Here is a 21,739-nt window from a genome sequence, read left to right as displayed (position 1 = left end):
CTTCAGCTTTACACCAGGAGGGTGAGCCTCACAGAATTCCAGGTTGTTAGAACAAAGTGTTCTTGTGTTGAGGCAGGGCTTGAGCAGAGACCCAAAGTCTCACATGAGAACAGTCATGTAGTTAAAACAAAACAAAAAACAATACACAGAAATCACATGGTAAAGACTCATGTAGGCAATAATCACATGGTATCATTTATTTTAAAGGAAGTTTTAAAACTGAAGTTTCATTATTTCCTCCCGATGAAAAGAGAAATGATTTTTGGTAAAGAGTCAGCTGATTCATACCAACTGAATGTGCTACCAGAATATATGAGTGTGCTAATTTTGGTACAAATTTCATAGAATTATTATTAGCTTCACTTTTAAAATATATGTAGTGGTTTGATTATTTGCCTTTTAAGGACTTCAGTTATGGGAAGTGAAATGCTACATGATTTTGTTCTCTTCTACTTACCCCATGACTCACCGTTAGTGACAAAATAAATGGAAAAGAGAAAACAAATATTTTTGCTACGCTCATACACAGGCACCAAAAACTATAAGCTATCAAAACAGACCAAAAAAAGGAGAACGACTGAAAATACAGTGAATTCTAGTCAAAATGTCAAAAGGATTCTGAGAATAGATACAAGAATCTATGGGTCTCCTCTCTATAGTTTACTGAGCACCGAGGTCTCCAGGAGTAGAAGGCCTTGTGTGGAAGAATGAAATCTTGATGGACTACATGGTGAAATCTTTCTACACATGGAAGAGCAGGAAGCAGTCAAGCCTGTAAGAGATTTACAAACCCCATATTTTTACAAGAAAAAGGGTGCAAAAATGGTGGAATGTGGAAGAAGTGTGTATATGGCAATTGACTTGGCAACCATTAATTGAGACAGCTGGAGAGAAACAATTACATGCTAAATCACCACCGTGATAACCTGCAATACACAGGGTTGAACTGTGAATCACACAGCTTTCCAGCATATTCTGAAATGGGACTATGGAGCAGAAATATGCCTCTAAACAGATGGAACCGTTGATTTGATTAGAACTAGGTCTGAAATAACACCCTTGATGTAAACTGCATTGGCTTCAAACTATTCTACATGATTGCTCTTTAGCCATAATTGTTCAGCAACCACTTCTATTAAAGAAGACTTTCCCCGTCAAATACAAAGGATATTTAAGCATAAACTAGCATAAAAACCTAGCAACTATGGGGAAAATTATTAACAAGGAGAGCTAAAATCATGATTCAGCACAACTACAAATGTCATGCAGAACATGTTAAAAGTATCCCTCTCTTAATTCTAAGAGATTAAAATGAGAGTTTGTGGTGCCCAGCTATCAAAAGATATAGCGTCTGGGGTCTTAAAAGCTTGAAGGTAAACATGGGGCCATCTAGCTCAAAAGCAAAAAAAACCCACATGGAAAAGCACACCAGCCTGTGTGATCACGAGGTGCTGAAGGGATCAGGTATCAGGCATCAAAGAACAAACAATCATATCATTGTGTGCTCACCTCCATGGTACCATCGCTGAAGAAAAATGGGTACATAAGCAAATGTGGCAAGAAAGCTGATGGTGCCCAGCTATCAAAAGATATAGCATCTGGTGTCTTAAAGGCTTGAAGGTAAACAAGTGGCCATCTAGCTCAGAAGCAACAAAGCCCACATGGAAGAAGCACACCAGCCTGTGCAATCACGAGGTGTTGAATGGATCAGGCATCATCAGAACAAAAATTTTACCATAGTGAATGAGGTGGGGAGCACGGAGTGGAGACCCAAAGCCCATTTGTCGGCCACTGGACATCCACTTGCAGAGGAGTCTGGGGGGAGGGGGGAAGACGAGCTAGTCAAGGTGTAATGTAGAACTGATGAAAAATACAACTTTCCTCTAGTTCCTAAATACTTCCTCCCTCCCTGCCCCCCCACCCCCCCCGCCAACTATCATGATCCAAATTCTCCCTTGCAAGTCTGTCTGGCTAGACCAGAGGTTGTACACTGGCACAGATAGGAACTGGAAGCACAGGGAATTCAGGGCAAATGATCCCTGCAGGACCAGTGGTATGAGTGGTAATACTGGGACCGTAGAGGGAGGGTGGGTTGTAAAGGGGGAACCGATTTCAAGGATCTACATGTGACCTCCTCCCTGGGGGATAGACAACAGAAAAGTGGGTGAAGGGAAACGTCAGACAGGGCAAGATATGAGAAAATAATAATTTATAAATTATCAAGTGTTCATGAGGGAGGGGGTAGTGGGGAGGGTGGGAAAAGATGACCTGATGCCAGGGGCTTAAGTGGAGAGCAAATGTTTTGAGAATGATGAGGGCAATGAATGTACAAATGTGCTTTACACAATTGATGTATGTATGGATTGAGATAAGAGTTGTATGAGCCCCTAATAAAACTATTTAAAAAAGCAAAAATGAGAGTTTGAAGCAAGGATAGAAAAATTAAATACTCTGATAAGGAGAATAAAATTGATCTAGCATTAGAAGAGAATCATATAAAATCTAAGAATACTATAAGCACAAGGAACACCAAAAGGATATATAGAGTATGTCTCCGATAGTTGAGATAAATTAAGTAGGAAATAGGTAATCATCATTATGCAATGACTATGTAAAGAGGCATCATTTGTGTGTGTGCAACACACTTGATAATTCTGGAAATGTCAGATGAAGAGGAGATACAAATGGTAAAGACATTTAATACCTGGAAGCTCAGTGTTCTTACAATAAGTATGTACATATGTATATTGAAAGGGTACCAGGTGTTTTAGAAAACCAAACAAGAGGATTAAAATTAAGATATTTTCTGTTGAACACACTGGATTTTAGGATGAAGAAAAAGGAACATTCAGGCTTACTCAGATGTTTATTAGCAAAAAAATTCCAGTAGATACATGATCATACGTGTAATCACATTATCACATACCAGAAAAACTGATGGCATCCTTGAGTCATTGAATTATGAAACTCCAATTTAAAGCTTACAATGAAAATAAATTTTTAAAATTTATTTCTTTAAGTCTTTATTTATTTTTACATTTTATTAGGGGCTCATACAATTCTTATCACAATCCATAGATATACATACAATTGTATAAAGCACATCCATACATTCCCTGCCCCAATCATTCTCAAAGCATTTGCTCTCCACTTAAGCCCTTTGCATCAAGTCCTTTTTTTTTTTCCCCTCCCTCCCCGCTCCCCCTTCCCTAATGTGCCCTTGGTAATTTATACATTGTTATTTTGTCATATATTGCCCTGTCCGGAGTCTCCCTTACCCCCCTTCTCTGCCGTCCCTCTCCCAGGGAGGAGGTCACATGTGGATCCTTGTAATAAGTTCCCCCTTTCCAACCCACTCACCCTCCACTCTCCCAGCATCGCCCCTCACACCCTTGGTCCTGAAGGTATCATCCACCCTGGATTCCCTGTGCCTCCAGCCCTCATATGTACCTGTGTACAACCTCTGCCCTATCCAGCCCTGCAAGGTAGAATTCAGATCATGGTAGTTGGGGGGAAGAAGCACCCAGGATCTGGGGGAAAGCTGTGTTCTTCATCGGTACTACCTCGCATCCTGATTGACCCATCTACTCTCCTAAACCCCTCTATAAGGGGATCTCCATTGGCCGACACTTGGGCCTTGGGTCTCCACTTCCCCCTTCATTCAATATGGTATGTATATACATACATACATACACACACATATATATACATATACACACACATCATTTTTTTTTTGCATGATGCCTTAGACCTCGTCCCTTTGGCACCTCGTGATTGCACTGGCTGGTGTGCTTCTTCCATGTGGGCTTTTTTGCTTCTGAGCTAGATGGCCGCTTGTTCACCTTCAAGCCTTTAAGACCCCAGACACTATCTCTTTTGATAGCTGGGCACCATCCGCTTTCTTCACCACATTTGCTTATGCACCCATTTGTCTTCAGCGATCCTATCATGGAGGTGTGCAGCCAATGATATGATTTTTTGTTCTTTGATGCCTGTTAACTGATCCCTTGGGACCACTTGATCACACAGGCTGGTGTGTTCTTCCATGTGGACTTTGTTACTTCTGAGCTAGATGGCCGCTTGTTTATCTTCAAGCCTTTAAGACCCCAGCCACTATCTCTTTTGATAGCCGGGTACCATCAGCTTTCTTCACCACATTTACTTGTTCACCGACTTTGGCTCCAGCAGTTGTGTCGGGAGAGTGAGCATCATAGAGTTCCAATTTAATAAAAGAAAATATTCATGCATTGAGGGAGTGTTTGAGTAGAGGCCCAAGGTCCTTCCGCCACCTTAATACTTAACCTATAAATATAGACACATAGATCTATTTCCCTATCCTCCTATATATATTTGCATGTACATGTCTTTGTCTAGACCTCCATAAATGCCCTTTGACTCCTAGCTCTTTCCTCCATCTCCCTTGACTTTCCTCCTGCCCTACTACCATGCTTCGTCACCACCTGGGTTAGAGTATACCTCTTCTCTACGCAACCTTACCCTTGATCATTACCCACCAGGCCTGCCACTCCCCCCCCCCCCCCTGCTACCATTTTGGGTCCCATGCTGTTCCCTTGTCCCTGTGTTTGTGAACACCACTTCCTTACCCCCCTACCCCCCTACTCCAAGTCCCCCCGGAACTGTCGGTCCCGTTGTTTTTCCTCCAGATAGTTCATCCTGCCTGTCCTATTCAGACAGACCTGTGGAGACTCTAACGTGCACGAAAACAAGAAAGAGGAAAACAGAGCAACAGTATACAACCAGACAAAACAACAAAACAAAAAAAAAAACACTGACAAAGAACAGAACAAAACAGTTCTCAAGAGAAAAGGTTGTAGTTAGTTCAGGGATCGTTTGCTGGCCCTTAGGAGCGTTTTCCAGTCCAGTCTGTTGGGGCACCACGCCCTGGCCCCAAAGTCCACTTTCAGCATTCCCTGGGGACCTTGCCTCTCCATTCTCTTGCTGTTCTGCTGCACTCCCCCAGTGCTTTGCCTCAGTGTGGTGGGATCAGGTCAGGTGCAATTCACACACTGTGTCTCCGGTGCTGTCCCCTGTATCACCCTTGGTCACTGAGGGGCATTATGTCTCGTAGTGGGGCTAGCCATGTTGTCCTCTCTGTGGATTGGCTGCTCTACTCAGGAATATCATCCTCACGGCCTGGTGGGCCAGGCTGTGTTCCACTCTCTCCTCCTGCCCCTTCATCTGCTCCTGTGTGCTCTGATCAGATATGTGCATCTCCCGGAGCTGCAGAATCAATGCTGTCCTTTGGAACAATGAAAATAAAATTTTATACCAAGAAAGAAATTTAAAAGTCAATAAATAAAGCTCCATAAAGACAAGAGATATTATAGAAAGTGTAAATACCTGGCTTATTCATAATGCTTGTAGGATTCAGTGGATACTGGTTAAACTACTGATAAATCAGGTAAGAAAGAATAAATTGATTCTTTTATAATATTTTAATTGAGATATTTTCTTTTAGAACAAAATAACAGTGAGTCTACGTGTTATGGTGATTTTTAGCCACTTAGGTTCTATGAATTTTGCATTTTTTTCTTAAAACTATAATTTTTAATGAACTATTTTATCAGTCATCTTTTTTCTTATTACTATATGAGTCTTATAAAAATTATTGTTTTTCCAGTGTTGTGTGTTAAATAATAATGATATTGTTTTGTTTTAAATTTATATTTTAGACCTTTTATAAATATGATTCAGTTAACTTGACGGTATTTTCTCACCTTTTCAATTTCTTTTTTTTATTAATCGTTTTATTAGGGACTCATAAAATTCTTATCAAAATCCATGCATACATCAATTGGTAAAGCACATTTGTACATTCATTGCCCTCATCATTCTTAAAATATTTGCTCTCCACTTAAGCCCCTGGCATCATGTCCTCGTTTTTCCCCTCCCTCCCTACACCCCCTCATCTTTTCAATTTCATGTGACTTGCAACTTCATTAATAATCTTGAATTATATACCATTATTTCAGGAAAATATAAGATATTTTGATAATTTTAAAAAGATATATACTTATTTGGATTTTCATATTTAGAATATGAGCACATATCACTGTTGTTAGATTGTATTTTTGTCATTCTTTGTTATTTTATTGATGCTTCTACTTTAGAAAATTACCTCTTACAAATGGTAATGAGGGATAATTTTCAGATAGTAACGAAGGATGATTATTTTAATTAATGAGTGTCACTGATAGAAAATAGTAAATCCATACCATTAATGTCCTTGAATTGTTATTCATCATTGAGTTAGAACATCATAATCATTACTCTTTCCTAAACTTTATTTGAATATCATCAGCATTAAAGAAAAATCAAAGAAAGCTTATGGTTTATATTCCTAACCTAAAGATCCCCAATTTAATAAAATTTCTATATAAATAGTGTATTTTCAGAAACAAAATTGTATGTTAAATTGAGATACAGTAGAGATGTTGCCATTCCGCTGGTCAGAGAGCAATTTTCTCACCTCCATCGATGGTACAAAAACAGGTCGCCGTAGTTTTCTTCATGGCTGTGCTGAGTGGGTTGAAATATCAACCGTTAGTTTTGTAGTCTAGTGCAAACTCTTGCTAGAGAAAGCAATTTCCCTTCATCCCTCTTTGCCTGGAGAGATTTATAAATTGTCTCTTAGTTACTGTTACCTAGAAAAAAAATCTCCAGGTGATAGAGAAACTTCATGTATTTTTTGCTTAATTTGATTTGATTTAAACACTATTCCAGTGTATAATAATTCTAAGAATATAAAATGGTGAGGTATAAATACAAAGTCCTTTGCAGGTGTAAGTTCTCAAGTAACTTCATAGCATTGTTTCAGTGCAGCGTCTACTGTGTACATGTCACAGCTCAGCCATGGGTGTACCTTTACCCTTTCTCTGTACTTGAACCCCTGAAGAAAGAGAGCAAAGTGTCAAAACAAACAAAAACTACCCAGCATACCTTCCTCCTCACCGCTGAATTCAGGGTAGCCCAGCTAGCTTTTCAACAGAACCCGCCTTTTAGTTGATGTCCCGCCTCGCTCTCCCATAGAAAAAATCTTTTTTACTGCCCACATTTCATCTGCAATGGGATTGGGTGGCTTTTAACTCTAATTTGAAATAGAGTATAACATTCTGAGAGGCAGGAAAATACCTCTGTACATCATGAGGAATTATAGTCGATGTTTCATCTCTCTGTTAAGTCAAGATGAACATTCCCCCAAGACTAGAGAAGAAAATAAGGACTCGCACAAAGATGTGTCCTTCTCTGGTCCTTGTCATGTCCCTCACTGTGATTGCTTGAGAGAAGTTTATTTCTTCGACAGGCTTTTATACCTCTAGTAACAGAAATGATTCAAGTTAAAAGAAAGAGACCCGAGTGCCTATTAAGCTTCTTAATTGTAATACGCCCTCTCCCCTCCCCCTTCAATGCAGTAGAAAAATATGCAGAAGCAAACAAACAGCTTCCTGCAGCCACGTGTACAGTCGACAAGAGGCAGATGAAGGGGCTTTCTCTTGCTGACGGCTGTCTATCACCTCATTTGCATTGTTTCCACAGTGGTGCCCAACATGCTGCCAGCCTGGCTTTCCGCATCTGACGTGAACGCCTGCTTCAGGATGACGTTGGAGGGCGGTGGTACTCACGGATTTATGGGCACTTGTATGTGGGACTCTTGTCACTATAGAGCAGGCCTGTCGCTCTGGTGACAGAGCTTGTTTGACTGGTTTTGGATTTATGATGGAGATAATTCAGAACAGAGTCATAATTTTCCCATGGCAATTACACTACCATTTGGTAATTTGTCCCTAAGCAGGGAATGGATGTGCTGGGATCTACCCACGAGTTTAGTAGCTCAGTGCAGGGAACAAATCAAGGTCAGAATGCAGATGGAGAGCACATGGTCGCAGAAGTTCTAGTTCTGCTCCTTCAGCCTTAAGGCGCTGTACAGTTTATATAAGAAATACTCCTCTGTTTGTGATTTTTTAACCCTTAGAATGACCATGAGAGCTAAATATCATTTGCCCATTTTGTCAAGGAGGAAAGCAAGATTGAAATGATTGACTTTCTTGAAGATAATATTCATCAAATACTTTTAAACATATGCCTTAGGATGACATCATGATGCCTACTCCCGGCATACACAGAAAGCTTAGAACTACTTCCCACTTGACAGTCTAACATTTTATTATGAAGAATTTCAAATATATGAAAAAGCTGACAGAAGATGTAGTGAACTCTTTTGCATCCATCCCTCTGCATCAGTAATAGTTAACTCAGGTGTGCCTCCTTTAATCCACCACCCTCTGTACCCATTCCTTCTGTGTGGAAGCCCATTTGAGGCATCATTCATTCCATCAGAGCAATTTTCACTATATATATATTTCTAAAATAAATATGTACTTCATGACACCCCCACCCCATGTTTTCAGTTTGTGAGTTATGCTAAGACCCAAAATATGATCTCTGTTCATTGAACTCTTCCCCTGTTTCTCATTCCTATTTGAGTCTCACCGATTGCTAAATCTGCCCATAGAAAATTGAGAATTGGATGGCTTAAAACTGACTGCTTTGCAAATAAAACAATATGCAAAGCCATGGAGAATACAGTAGCCATGCCTTATCATTTTTACCATTTGCTTTGTCTCTAAAAATAGATCCTGACTAGTGAAACTTGTTTGTTTATTATCCAGAAGTTTCGGACACATTTTCAATGGCTCACTGTGATACTGCCATAAGTTGGCCCTTGATCAGTCAAATAGTTTGCATCATTAGAAGGAAAATGATTCCACAAGTAGGAGCCGTGTTTCTGTTCTAATGGAATCTGCGGAGGTGGCTATTTCAGATACTGAAATAGTTGCACTTTCTTCAACATTATTACTATTATTTTACTACAGCCAGGACTGTATGTAGCATTTGGAACAGATTATGATGTATTTCTATTAATAACTTTAGCACTAGCTATACTAGTCCAATGATTTGAACCCATTAAGCCTGAGTGTATAATGAAATAAATCTCTTCATTTAATTTGAAGAAGGAACTTAATTTTGGAATTGTTTTTTATATGGGTTCACAAATCCTTTTTGTTTTATATTCTGTGAACTTTTATCTTTGTACTCCACTTAGTTGTTTTCATTTCATTTACCAAGATGCTAAATTATGTTGCTTTTAAAATTTGGTTTTATCATAGCAAGTGCATTTGAATAATCAAAAATAAAGGCAATTTATTAAAAACTAGCATTTGTCAAATGCAATTTACATTTGAATTTAGGCATTAGCACAAACATTTTATTTGGAAATTGGTAGCTAAAAAAATTAAGGCCTGAGGTAGTCAAAAGAAATAGTACTTTTAAGTCACTTGGAAAGATTTCACTATTTTGTTTTGTAATGTTTGGTGGTGAGCCCTTCCCAGATATCCATGATCCTTGTTTCTTAAAATCATACTTTAAAATGTCCATATTCACTTTCTGTCCTGTGATCCTGCATCTTCTTAGTTCATTGAACCACTGCTGTTGGTTCCCAGCTGGAGCGAGGGCTGTTCTAAATACCATAGTACAATTTCAAGGGTATGCTCAACATGACGCTAAGTGTAAGTTAACTTTGTACAGGATCGGATAATGTCATGAGCCACCTGATTATAGTGCAGATGACTACCATTCTCATGTGGTCAATAAGAGCTGATTGTGAAGTTATAACTGATGGGTCCAAAATGAACCAGAAAATATAACTGTTATTGCATTCAACATTTTTTTAAATGTTAGTTTCATTTAGTCGCTCCCAGTTCCCTTCCACTCTGATGTTCTCTTTTCCCTATATCTTATCTGCTTGGCTTGCACATGTTATATGCTTTGGACATCTGCTACCCGTTTTGTTGATTCCATGAGCCTGTGCTTACACCTTTACTTATCATGTTATTTATTTCTGATCAAATCCAGTAGAGAAGTAAAGATTTCCATTAAGGAATGACTGCTGTCAGAGAAACCATGGAAGAGGGTCAACTAATAACCTGTGTATGGGAAACACATTTATGCTGATCCTAATTCTTAACGCTTACAAGTTCAGATTTCAAGGACTTCATTCCAACTCGACACACACCGAGGGTTGAATTCCTGTGGGCCATCACTGTGACTATCCCCACCGCATGATGGTGGACAAAGACTGAAAACACAAACTTAGAGATTTTTTCAGGGATCACAGAAGCCAAATGCCAATTTTCAAAACTCAACTTGGAGATTTCATGCATAGAAATTTATTTAGAACATGTAGAAGAGTAATAAAGATGCCAATAGCCCTGTTACTTTTTTTCATGGAAACTTATGTAGCCAAGATTCAATCCATGAGGGAATTTTGAACAGCTCATAGTAATGTAAAAAAATTAGGATGTTAATATGATATATAATTTTTTATATATAGTATAACAAAATCTCTATAAAAATGCAACACTCAAATGTTATACAAGGAGAAATATTCCTAGTTATTTTTAACTGGTTTGGTTTGAGTAATATCTTTCCCTCCTTTAGTTTCATGTTTTCCACACATTTCTCTATAAAGCAGTTTTTAAAAGGAAATTAAAGTCTCCTATGACTTATGGATCTTTAGGTTAATGATTTGAATCTGGATGGCATTAAACTCAACCTCCGCAAAATCCTGCTGGAATTTTTTGTCCATTTTTTATCCAGGTAGCTTTGTAGAACATCAGTAAATTCACCAATAAGCAGAATTCCATCACCTTTTGCCTGGGAATAGTACACTGCATGGATAATTTCCCCAGTTTCTTTTAAATATTTTCCCATATTTAAACCATCGGATAGCTCTGCTGATTAACTAAAGGTAGAATATATAATTTTCTAAGGGTATGCTTTTAAAATATCTTCACTATTAAACAACTTCTAAGTAACCTTCTCAATATCTTGTTAGATTACACAGTTGAACAACAATAAATAATGTGTAGATAAGCTTTTGGAAAATGTTTAATGTCTGCACCTTTAAAAAAAGATTTCAAAAAGATATATCATTGCAATGTCTATCTTAAAATATCGTGTTCTGTGTTTTCATGACATCCACTTCATTCACTAGTTATCTATTTTTCTCATGAGCATAGTCCATATAGTGAGAGAGGAGACCAAGTTGGAATCATATTTCATTTTGCTCTCATCTTGAAAAACTGTGTGACAGACTTGAGTGTGTTTTCTGCAGCAGCCAGAGTCACCCTTCCCAGTAATAAATCTGACCACGCCCTTCTCCAACAAGACTTGCAGTGGCCTTGTGTCCCACGTAGAAAGCAAACTCGAGCCTTATTACTTAAGGTTCTTTGTTCTGTAGCCATCACCCTCTGTCCTACCTCATTCCCATTCCACCCAGGAAGGTCTTCTTGCTACTTTTCCAACTCCCGCATGTGTTCCTGCTCAGGACTTCTGAGGTTGCTGCTCTTCTCAGCCATATTCTGAGATGTGTTCTGCTTTGGTTGTTCAACCTGTTCCTTAACTTAATACAGTTTTGTTTAGTGAGGATTCAAGCTATTCTCTCATAATTCTCCTTCCCTAAACTTACGTGCTTTAATTTCACAGCATCTGGAATTATGCTCTATGTTTAGTTGCGTGTGGAATAGAGTGTCGTAAGTTCTAAGACAGTGACATGTGGACAGGTGTTAGGGAATGGTACGAGTGATACTAGAGGAGGCCAGTGTGTGGGAGCTTTCTTGGCAATATTATAAGGGCTTTCTCGCCTATCCTGGCTTTCATTCTTTGACTTTTTAACAAGGCGAGTTTGGCAATTTGTTTAATTGTAATAAACCTATGTCTATTTCTAAAATTGACGTACTAGTATTAACCTTGAAGTTTCTTAAAGATAGTAGTCTGAAATGAATTAACACATCTCTAGGTAACACAATAACTATAAAATGTCGCTGTGAGGACTAAGGTGTGCTCGACCCAAGCCGTGGTGTTTTCTTTTTTGTTGTTGTTGTTTTGTTTGTTTGTTTGTTTTTGTTTTGTTTTAAACGTTTTATTAGGGGCTCATACAACTCTTATCACAGTCCATACATATACATACATCAATTGTATAAAGCACATCTGTACATTCTTTGCCCTAATCATTTTCTTTTCTTTCTTTCTTTTCCCTTTTCCTTTTTTTACATTTTATTAGGGAATCATACAACTCTTATCACAATCCATACATATACATACATCAATTGTATAAAGCACATCCATACATTCCCCGCACCAATCATTCTCAAAGCATTTGCTCTCCACTTAAGCCCTTTGCATCAGGTCCTCTTTTTTTCCCCCTCCCTCCCCACTCCCCCCTCCCTCATGTGCCCTTGGTAATTTATTCATCGTTATTTTGTCATATCTTGCTCTATCCGGAGTCTCCCTTCCCCCCCTTCTCTGCCGTCCCTCTCCCAGGGAGGAGGTCACATGTAGATCCTTGTAATTAGTTCCCCCTTTCCAACCCACTCACCCTCCACTCTCCCAGCCTCGCCCCTCACACCCCTGGTCCTGAAGGTATCATCCACCCTGGGTTCCCTGTGCCTCCAGCCCTCATATGTACCAGTGTACAACCTCTGCCCTATCCAGCCCTGCAAGGTAGAATTCGGATCATGGTAGTTGGGGGGAGGAAGCATCCAGGATCTGGGGGAAAGCTGTGCTCTTCGTCGGTACTACCTTGCACCCTGACTGACCCATCTCCTCTCCTAAGCCCCTCTATGAGGGGATCTCCAGTTAAGCCATGGTGTTTTCAATTGCCTCCTATGCGTGTAAAGTTGGACAATGAGTAAGGGGGGGAATCCATGTATTCTGACTGTGGTGTTGGTGAAGAATATTGGACGTGACATACCCTTCTCAAAAAGCAACCAGACTGATCTGTCCTGGAAGAAGTGCCGCTAGAGAGCACCTTAGAGGCAAGGCTGGCAAGACTTCATCTCATGTACCTTGGGCATGTTGTCAGGAGAGACCAGACCCTGGAGAAGGGCAGAATGCTTGGTAAAGTAGGGGGGCGGTGAAAAAGAGGAAGGCCCTTGATGAGATGTATTGACACAGTGAAGTGACTGCGGCAAAGGGCTCAAACAGAAGACCAAGTGTGAGGATGGAGCAGGATGGGAGGTGCTTTACTCTGTTATGCATAGGGATGGTGGAACCAGTGTGAGGGTACCTAACAACATAGCGGCCATACAGGGAGTAGTCAGTGGGTAGGTGCTGTTGCATCGCTTCCAGCTCCTCGTGTCATCAGGTAGAACTGAATGAAATGCTGCCCAGCAGGGCGCTCCTTTACAATCACTGCAGTGGCTCAGCCAAGTTTTGCAGCGACTGGTTCACTCCATCACCCTGAGGGTGTGTTTCCTCTACGCTGACTGTTTTATCAAGTCTGAAGTCCTTCTTTAAGGACTAGGCCCTGCTGCTAACAATTCTTTATACAATTGTAATTCTTTTAACTTCAGCCTTTTACTTTGCCATTGTTTACGGAGCAAATCAGTTTTTCATTAAAGAGTTCGTACACATTTTATGTCATTCATTGCGTTTCCCACGATCTAAGATTACTTCCTCCGTCTGTTGCCTGTTCCCATTCCTACCTCATTCCTAATCCCACTGGCTGTTGTCCTTGGGAAGATGCTGCTCTTTTAGAGTCTCAAGGTGGACGTATATCTCTAGGATTATTGTACTCCTTAAAAAAAACAGTCTCTTGCCTGGCTGAAACTTGAGCGCCATGGGAGTGAGTTCATTTCCGGATCTAACAGGTGACCGAGGGCCATGATCAGAATCACCTGTGTCTGATTAGGAAGCCTGGTGGTTTCTGTTATTTTGAGTGTTCCTCATACGTCTGCTCTATTGGGAATATTCTGATGCGACCCCTTTCAGAGCAGCCGATAGTGGTAGTAGAGCCGGCCTAGTTCTTCTGGTCTCAGCGTGACAGAGACAGGTGTTTGCGTGACCCCTAGTTCATTGATCCAATTATTCCCATATGGCTTCAAATTTCTTCCTCACTCTTCCAGAGGGGGAAAGCCAGTAGTTCACTTGGATGACCCCTCAAAAGCGTTTAAGAACAAGACACTACTCCTTTAGGTGGGATGTACAGCATTGCCTTCGTGGACTCTGGTGTGACAGTTGACCATGACCCTGAGCCCGCAGCTCTAGCAACGTCTTCCCTCAAGGTTTTTGGTTATATCTAAGAAGGTTTCAGAACTTGGCCCCTATATGCTTGACTACATTCGTGGATGTATTTTTGGCAATAGTAAACATGCCTGTACAAGTAATCAGTTTTCAAACAAGTATACTTAACGGGTATACTCCCAGTCTCCCTTCCACACCTTACAGCCGTCATGCTTATCCTGAATCTACTTGGAAATCATCCTAATTGCAAGGTTGGGTATTAACAGTATTTACACCTGCTCACTTTGGCTGTGGGACTCCGGCTAGCGTTCGTCATTTTTGCTCTCCCTGCTCTTATGCATTGCCTTCCTCTCTACTGTAGTTAATATGCCTGCCTCTGGTCCGTAATCTACCTTCCCTTGCCCTCAACCTCTGATCATTATCAAAGAATATTTCTTTCAATGTGGATTTTTTTTTTACTTTTTAGAGTAGTGGTTTCATACTTTACCTGTCCTGTTACAACTGATTAATTTTACTCAGCAAAATATCCTCTAGGTTTATTCATGCTCCAGGTGTTTTACAAGTTCACGGTTTAGTTTGTGTAGTATTCAACTGTGCGCATGTACCTTAGAGAAGCCTTTCTCCCGTTGCTGACCATTAGATTGTCTCCATCGCTTTTGCTATTTTGAAGAGGGCTACAGGAACACGAGTGTGCATGTATCTGTGTGTGTCACAGCTCTTATTGTGTGACAGCTTTTATTTTCCAAGGAGATGGCTTGCTGGGTCGCATGGTATTTCTATTTCCACATTTAAGGAAGTGCTACGCCATTTTTCACAGTGACAGCATCACTTTACCGTGCCACCAGATTTATATGGAGTCTTGCTAGCCTTTTTTGTATGCTGTTTTACATTTTTTTTCTATAAACTTTGCTATTAATGCTGAAGTATAGTCATCCCTTTGTTGTGTTGATTTAATTTCTTAAATATCTTATAATCATAAGAATTACTTCATATGGTTGTTGGCCTCCTGGTTGACATTATGAAATTCCATTTATGGTTTCTTAATTTTTATTGGATTATTTATCTTTTTCTTGTGTTCAAGTTCTCCATAAATTCTATAGATCAGTTCCCTTGCTGCGTTGGTACTGGCAAACACATTTCCCCGGGCTGTGGCTTCCCTTTCCATGTTTGGGTGGCACCTTGGGTGCACAGCAGTGCCTGCTCTTAGGAAGACCCCAGTGATCCAGCGTGTCTCCTGCTCTTGAAGTGTTCTCACTTACATTTGATCGTGTATTTAGCTCTGTGTTACGGCTCTCATGTGTGTCCCTGTGGTACCAGTGATAACCTCTCTAGCTCTAGGTTTCACATCTGTAATTCATCTTGAATTTCTTTTATGTATGATATGAGATATATACCCAGTTTAATTTTTCTATAAATGAGTATCCAGCATGGTCAGTACCACTTTAATATTATTTTTTCCTAGATAATGCATTTTGACCCTTTACAAGGACCAGCTATCCATAGTCGGATGGATTTACCTCTGGATTTTTTTATTCCATTCCATTGATTATGAGTCTATTGAAACACTAAAAGGCTTTTTCTTTTCTTCTTCCCCTTCTGTTTTTTTTCCACTCCAGTGGCTGTTCAGTAGGTTTTGAGATTGAGAAGTATAATGTATCCTACCTTGTTTTTCCTTAGTATTGTTCTTACTCTAGAGTGTCTCTTTTCTTTCCATATAAAGCTGGTAATTGGTTTTTACCTCTCTTTAAAGAGTTATATTGGAAACTAGGTCAGGTTTGCATTATATCTATTGATCTTTTGGGGTGTTATTGATATTTCCACAATGCTGTGTCTTTCTGTATAATGAACATGGTGCACTCTATCATTTATTTATTTTTCTTTGGGTTGATTTTATTTGTGTTCTTAGTTTTCTTTGTATAGGCCTTTTGTTTCTCTGGTTAGATTTACTCTTAAGTATTTCCTTTGAGTAGTTCTTGTAAATGGTTGTAGCCTCTCACTGTACTGGGGCAGTCCGTATGCTAAGGAAAGAATCAGAGAGGCTGGCTTTTATGAAGGAGAATGTAGCATCAGGTTTGGAGGTAGGCTTATTAACAACCTAGTGTATGAAGATGACACAACCTTGCTTGGTGAAGATGAGGAGGTCTCGATGCACTTGAAGAACAAGGATTGCGGTCTTCATTCTGGATTATGAGTCAATTCAAGACAACGAAAATCTTCACAACTGGACCATCGTGGTAAAGGGAGAAAAGATTGAATTTGTCAAAAATCTGTCTTGCTTTGATCCACAATTAATGCTCATGGAAGCTGCTGTCAAGAGATCAGAAGGCATAATACTTTGGGTAAATTTGTTGCACGAGGCTTCTGGAGTTTTGAAAGGCTTTGATGTTACAAGCCATAGTATTTTCAGTTGCCTTACAAACATATGACTGTTGGACACTGAATAAGGATGAACGAAGAAGAATTAATCCAAATGAGTTGTGGTACTAAAGAAAAATATTGAAAGTACTGATGACTGGTACAATGAAAAACTGGTACAATGATGACTGCAGCTGATGACTGACTAGTACAATGAAAGAAGTTTAGCCAGAGCGCTTCTTCTAGACAAGGATGGCAAGACTTTGTCTCTCATACTTTGGACGTATTATCAGGAGAGACCAGTCCTTGAAGAAGGACATCATTCTTGGTAAAATGGAAGACCAGCAAACAAGAAGGCACATCAACGAGTCATTGGCACGTGTCTACAAGAATGGGCTCAGGCATGGGGACACTTGTAAGGACGGCGCAGGACTCTCAGGGTTTCGTTCTGTTGTGCGTCGGCTCCCTATGTGTCAGAATGGTCTCAGAGCAACGAAGAACAGCATTGTAAATGATCAGTGTTTTCCTGAGTTTCTTTTCAGATTTCTGCTTATTGGTGGAAACGAATCTTGACTTATTGTTGCAAATTGATAATAACATCTGAAAATAGAGTTTATTTATACTTTTTCAATTTGGATGATTTAAATTTTCCCTTTTTTGCACCGGAGCTCTAACTAAGACTCCCAGCACAACAGTGAATAGAAGTAACCCTTCAGGGCATTCTTGTGCAGTACCTGTGCACAGTGTGATACTTACAGTGATTCTTCATTGTGACTAATGTTGGCCATTGATTTGTATATGTGTCCTAGATTTTGATGGGAATTACCCATCTATTACTATTTTATCAAGAGTGTGTGTTATATTTAGGAAAATTAATTTTCTGGAAATTAAAATTTTTTAATGTAGTTATTGAACTGATTTCCCCCCCCTAATATTGAACCATTCTTAAATAAACATTATGGATCCCACTTGGTCTTGATGTATTTTTAAATATGTTCTTGTGTACTGTTGAATAAACTTTGTTGAGAATGTTAATATCAATGCTTATCAAGGATATGTGTCTATGATTTTCCCTCTTTAGTGATGCTTTTGCCTGGTTTTAATATCATGGGTATGTTTGCTTCATTAAGTGTGTTTGCAAGTATTTCATCTTTTTCTGTACTCTGGAATAGCCCAAGTAGGATTAGAGTCAGCTCTTCTTTGAAGAGTTGGTAAGATTCTACAATGAAACTTTGTGTGCACAGACTTTTGTTCTGCTGCTGTTGTGAGTTTAATAATAGGATTCATTTCTGCTTAATGATGGCTCTGTTCAAAATATCTACTTCATTCTTTATTACTTTAGGTAAGTTGTGTGTTTCTATAAATATGTACATTTTATAGTTTAAAACATTTTTGGAGCACAGTTGTGCATATTTTGGGTATCCCTTTTATTTTACCTGACTCTTGTGGTGTTATCCATTTCACTAGTCTTTTTCCTTCTTTTTCTTTGTTACATTTCCAATGATTTGTGTATCTTTTCAAAGAAACAAGGTCTACATTGTTGAGTCTATTATTTTAATGTTTCATTAGTATCTGCTCTGATCTGTTGCTTCTTTTCTTCTGTTGATTGTAGGCCTTTTATAGAGCTCCTTTTCTAATTATTAGAGATGTTGGGTTAAAGTGGTGATTGGGTTCTTTGTTATTTGTGTGTGTGTGTGTGTGTGTGTTTATTGCTAGATTGTTTTTCTGAGCAGTACTTTTTCTGTGAGTATTGAGGTTTTATTCTTGTTTGCTTTAAGGAGTTTTAAAAAATATCTATTATTTGATAGTTTTTTATTTAAAGCTATTATTTAACTTTGGTGTAGTTGATTGTTTATTGATCTTTCTATTGCTGATTTCTAATTTTAGAGCACTTTGCTCTTAAAAGATGCATTATAGTATTTGATGTTTTTCTTAAATTATTGTGATTTAGCTTTGTGGCCTAGCATGTGATCTATTCTGTAGAATGATCCATATGTGTTGGAAAAGAATGTATAGTATGTTGTTGAGTGAAGTGATCTGTATGTGTGTATGAAATCATGTTGATTGATGCATTCAGTTTTGTTGCGTCTTTGTTGAGTTCCTATGTAGCTGTTCTAGTCTTCATTAAAAGTGGTGTATTAAAGTCTCTTGCTACTATTTGCAAGTTTTCTGTTTATCTCTTCAATTCTGTTAAGAGTTTGATTTATGTCTCTTGAGGCTTTTTCATTGACTTTTTTATGACCTAGACAATTATTATGACAATATCTTCTTGTTCAATTGATTCTTTCATCATCATACAATCAATGGCTTGCCTCTTATGCTGCTTTGTCCCTTGTATGTTTTATCAGAAATTAATATTGCCCATCCCCTGTTCTTTTTTATTCTTATTAGCTTGAAATTTTTTATCTCTTGATTTTTAATCTATTTTTGTCTTTGTATCCAACGTGTGTTCCTTGAAGACAGTATCTGATAGGCCCCGTTTTCTTATCTATTTAGTTACTCTTTATCCCTTACATATTGCATTTAATCTATTTCTGTAGAGTGTAATTAACAATGGGTATTAATTTATTGCTGTTATTGTGTGTATGTGATGCTACTAGTTTCTTGCATATAATTTTCTGGACTTTGTTAATTTTTAAATTGTTGATCTTTCTTCACTTCTATTGTTATGGTTTTCCTTTTGCCATTGTTTTGAGGAAGTTTATTAATTTTTATTAATTTTCTTTATGTTATCTTGTTATTAATTAATTTTTCCAAGTTTAGAGCAATATAATTTAAAATAGATATGCCATCTCCAGTTGGACTTTCTATAAGTACAAAATATATTCCTTCTCTTTTACTTTATAATTCTCTCATTTAAATTGATACCCAGGGCTCCCTAATTTTAGTCTTGGCTGTTTGCCTTACCCAGGACACTCCTGTATTGCCCTGCGGGTATGCTGACTTGTGTGCTGACATCCGGTCGTTGCCTGGCATGGTTAGCTCTTTCCAAAGAAGTCCCTTTAGTATTTCCTGTAAAATGGGTTTTGCACATTCTTTTCATTTCTGTTTTTCTGTAAGTGTCCCAGTTTTGCTGTTGTATTTGAAATTATTGGTTGGCAATTTGATTTTTTTTCTTTTAAAGTTTTATATACATTATAGCAATGCCTTCATGCTTGTGCAGTATCTACCAAGAAATCAGAGCTTAATTTCATGATTTTTCTTTTAGTTAAGTTTTCAGTTCCCCTGAGTTTCTTTCCAGATTCTTTCCTTATCTTTGGTTTAACCAAGTGTGATTATAATATATTTGGTAATTTTATTTAGCAGTAGGTTTGGCATTCAGACAGCATTATCTACGTTTATATCTGGGTTCTAATATTTGTTGCAGTGGCTACACAGGACTCACAAAACTTTTTCATGATTAAAGGGTATATAATGCAAGTTAACAGGTTGCAATACAAGAAATGTTCAGGAGAGAGTTGTTCATCAGGACACATTACACAGTTCTTTCAGGTCTTCTAATAAATACCCCAAAGGCACGCTACTCTCCTGTAAGCCTCAACTCACAGGCCTTCAGCTCAATTCCCTGGTTCAGCAAATCCACCTTCCCACATTAAGGACCCAGAGGGAACCCACTTCACAACCAGGCTCCAGCCTCAAAGCCTTCAGTGTTAGTTTCTCCGGGGCCTGGGAAATCTGCCACGCTGCTCTATGCTCTAGCTTCTGGTGGTACTGCTTCTCCTCGATGGGACAACCTCCTTCTGAAACAAGGAGCTTCACTATGCAGAGATCCCGGCGTCCAGAGGGCACTCCACTCCCGGCTCTTACAGCTAATGAGTTCCCCTTTCCTGCTTGACCTAAGGGGTCATATCTTATACCCAACAGGATGGTTAGCGAAAGTATCCTTTCAGCAGTTTCTCAAAGATGCATCCACTCAGTGCATCCCCCTTTTCTGACCCAGTCCAAGGCAGGGAAAGGTTTTAGGGGAGGTACAATAGCTTTCATTAGAAAAGTCATGTTAAGAAATTCACTGGCCCTGCAGCCATCTATCTGATTGGAGTTCAGTCAGCTTCTTGAAGGCATACCTTTTTGTTCTCTCAGCTACTGGGGACATTTTCTTCCCATAACTCTTTAACACTTTTCTCTGTGCTTTTTGTTGTATCTGCTTGCTCTGAAATTCTGATCTTACAAAGTTATTCCTTTTGATGGTATCCTGCATAATTCTTTGGCTTTCTTTAGTTTTTTTCTTTCTACTTTCTTTTTCTCCTCTATTTTTCTAACATATTAGTATGGAGAAATGTTTATTTATGCTTACAAATACAGCCTTCTATTGCTGCATCTTACTTATCCTTTCAGTCTACTTTTTCAGAAATCATAATGCAATTCTCAATTTCCATTTACTATTTTCGTATGTTTGCTCACTTTTTATATTTTTCAAGTTTGATTTTGTGTTTTCCTGCATTCTTCTAATATTTTATGTTTTATTTGATTTCTTCTTCAGCTTTATTGATTTTTTTCCCCTCAAGCCTTTGTAAATACCTAAATGTCATGTTATTTGAATTCCTTCTTAGTTAGCTTCATTGACAGTTCTTCTTAGAAATGTTCCTTAGTTCTATATTTTGGGCACATATTTAAGCTATTTTTGTTTTGTTTTGTTTGCTTAAGCTATTTAATATTGTGAATTGAAAGAATGTGTTTGTCTTGTTGTTGTTTGCTTTTGAGAAATTGTGATGCTGGTGTCCGCCTATTTAACTGGTGATTGTGTGCTAGTGTGCTCTTAAGCACTCAGCACCAGTATCTCTGTGGGAATAACAGATAATAGGAATGTGTCCAGGCCCCTCTGTTTTCTGCTTGTATATCACAGCTGATGGTGGATTTGGCTGGTGTGGGTCATTGTTAAACTAGGGAAGGTAGGAAAAAGAAAATAGAATAGTAAAGAAAAGTAAGGGGAAAAGAAAATAGAAGTAGAAAAGAAGAAAAAAATAAAATGAAAGCATAAAGAAGAAAAGCACAAAGAAGAAACACTACCATGAGGCAAAGGTCAAACAAGCATCCACTCTCCATCTTTACAATTCGTTTCTCTAGTACCCCACTCCTGGTACCATAATGTGTTAGTCTGGGTTGACTAGAGAAACAAATCCATGGACACTCATATAGAGGTAAGAAAGAGCTTTATATAATAGAGTAATTATATATTAAGAAAACATCCCATCCCAGTCCAGATCAAGTCCATACGTCCAATATTAGCCTATATTTCCAATACCAGTCTATAAATTCCTCTTCTGACTCATGCTACACATGC

The 21,739-nt window shown here is 38.7% G+C and overlaps 1 long non-coding RNA gene across 2 annotated transcripts in view; it reads left to right on the top strand.

Moving 5' to 3' along the window:
• The window catches only part of LOC142436124 (uncharacterized), a 95,296-nt gene that overhangs the window by 40,365 nt on the left and 33,192 nt on the right, over window positions 1-21,739 (top strand). Inside the window, exon 6 of one of the 2 annotated variants that reach the window (XR_012781790.1) lies at window positions 7,558-9,053. The exons of the other annotated variant lie outside the window; for it this stretch is intronic. This is a non-coding gene — a long non-coding RNA (uncharacterized LOC142436124). Of the gene's footprint in view, window positions 1-7,557; window positions 9,054-21,739 lie in introns of those variants that run through there. 2 annotated transcript variants of the gene reach the window in all.

The sequence above is a fragment of the Tenrec ecaudatus genome, unplaced genomic scaffold (assembly GCF_050624435.1).
Source record: "Tenrec ecaudatus isolate mTenEca1 unplaced genomic scaffold, mTenEca1.hap1 Scaffold_1556, whole genome shotgun sequence".
NCBI classification, from domain to species: domain Eukaryota; kingdom Metazoa; phylum Chordata; class Mammalia; order Afrosoricida; family Tenrecidae; genus Tenrec; species Tenrec ecaudatus.
This window is presented reverse-complemented; position numbering and strand designations above follow the sequence as displayed.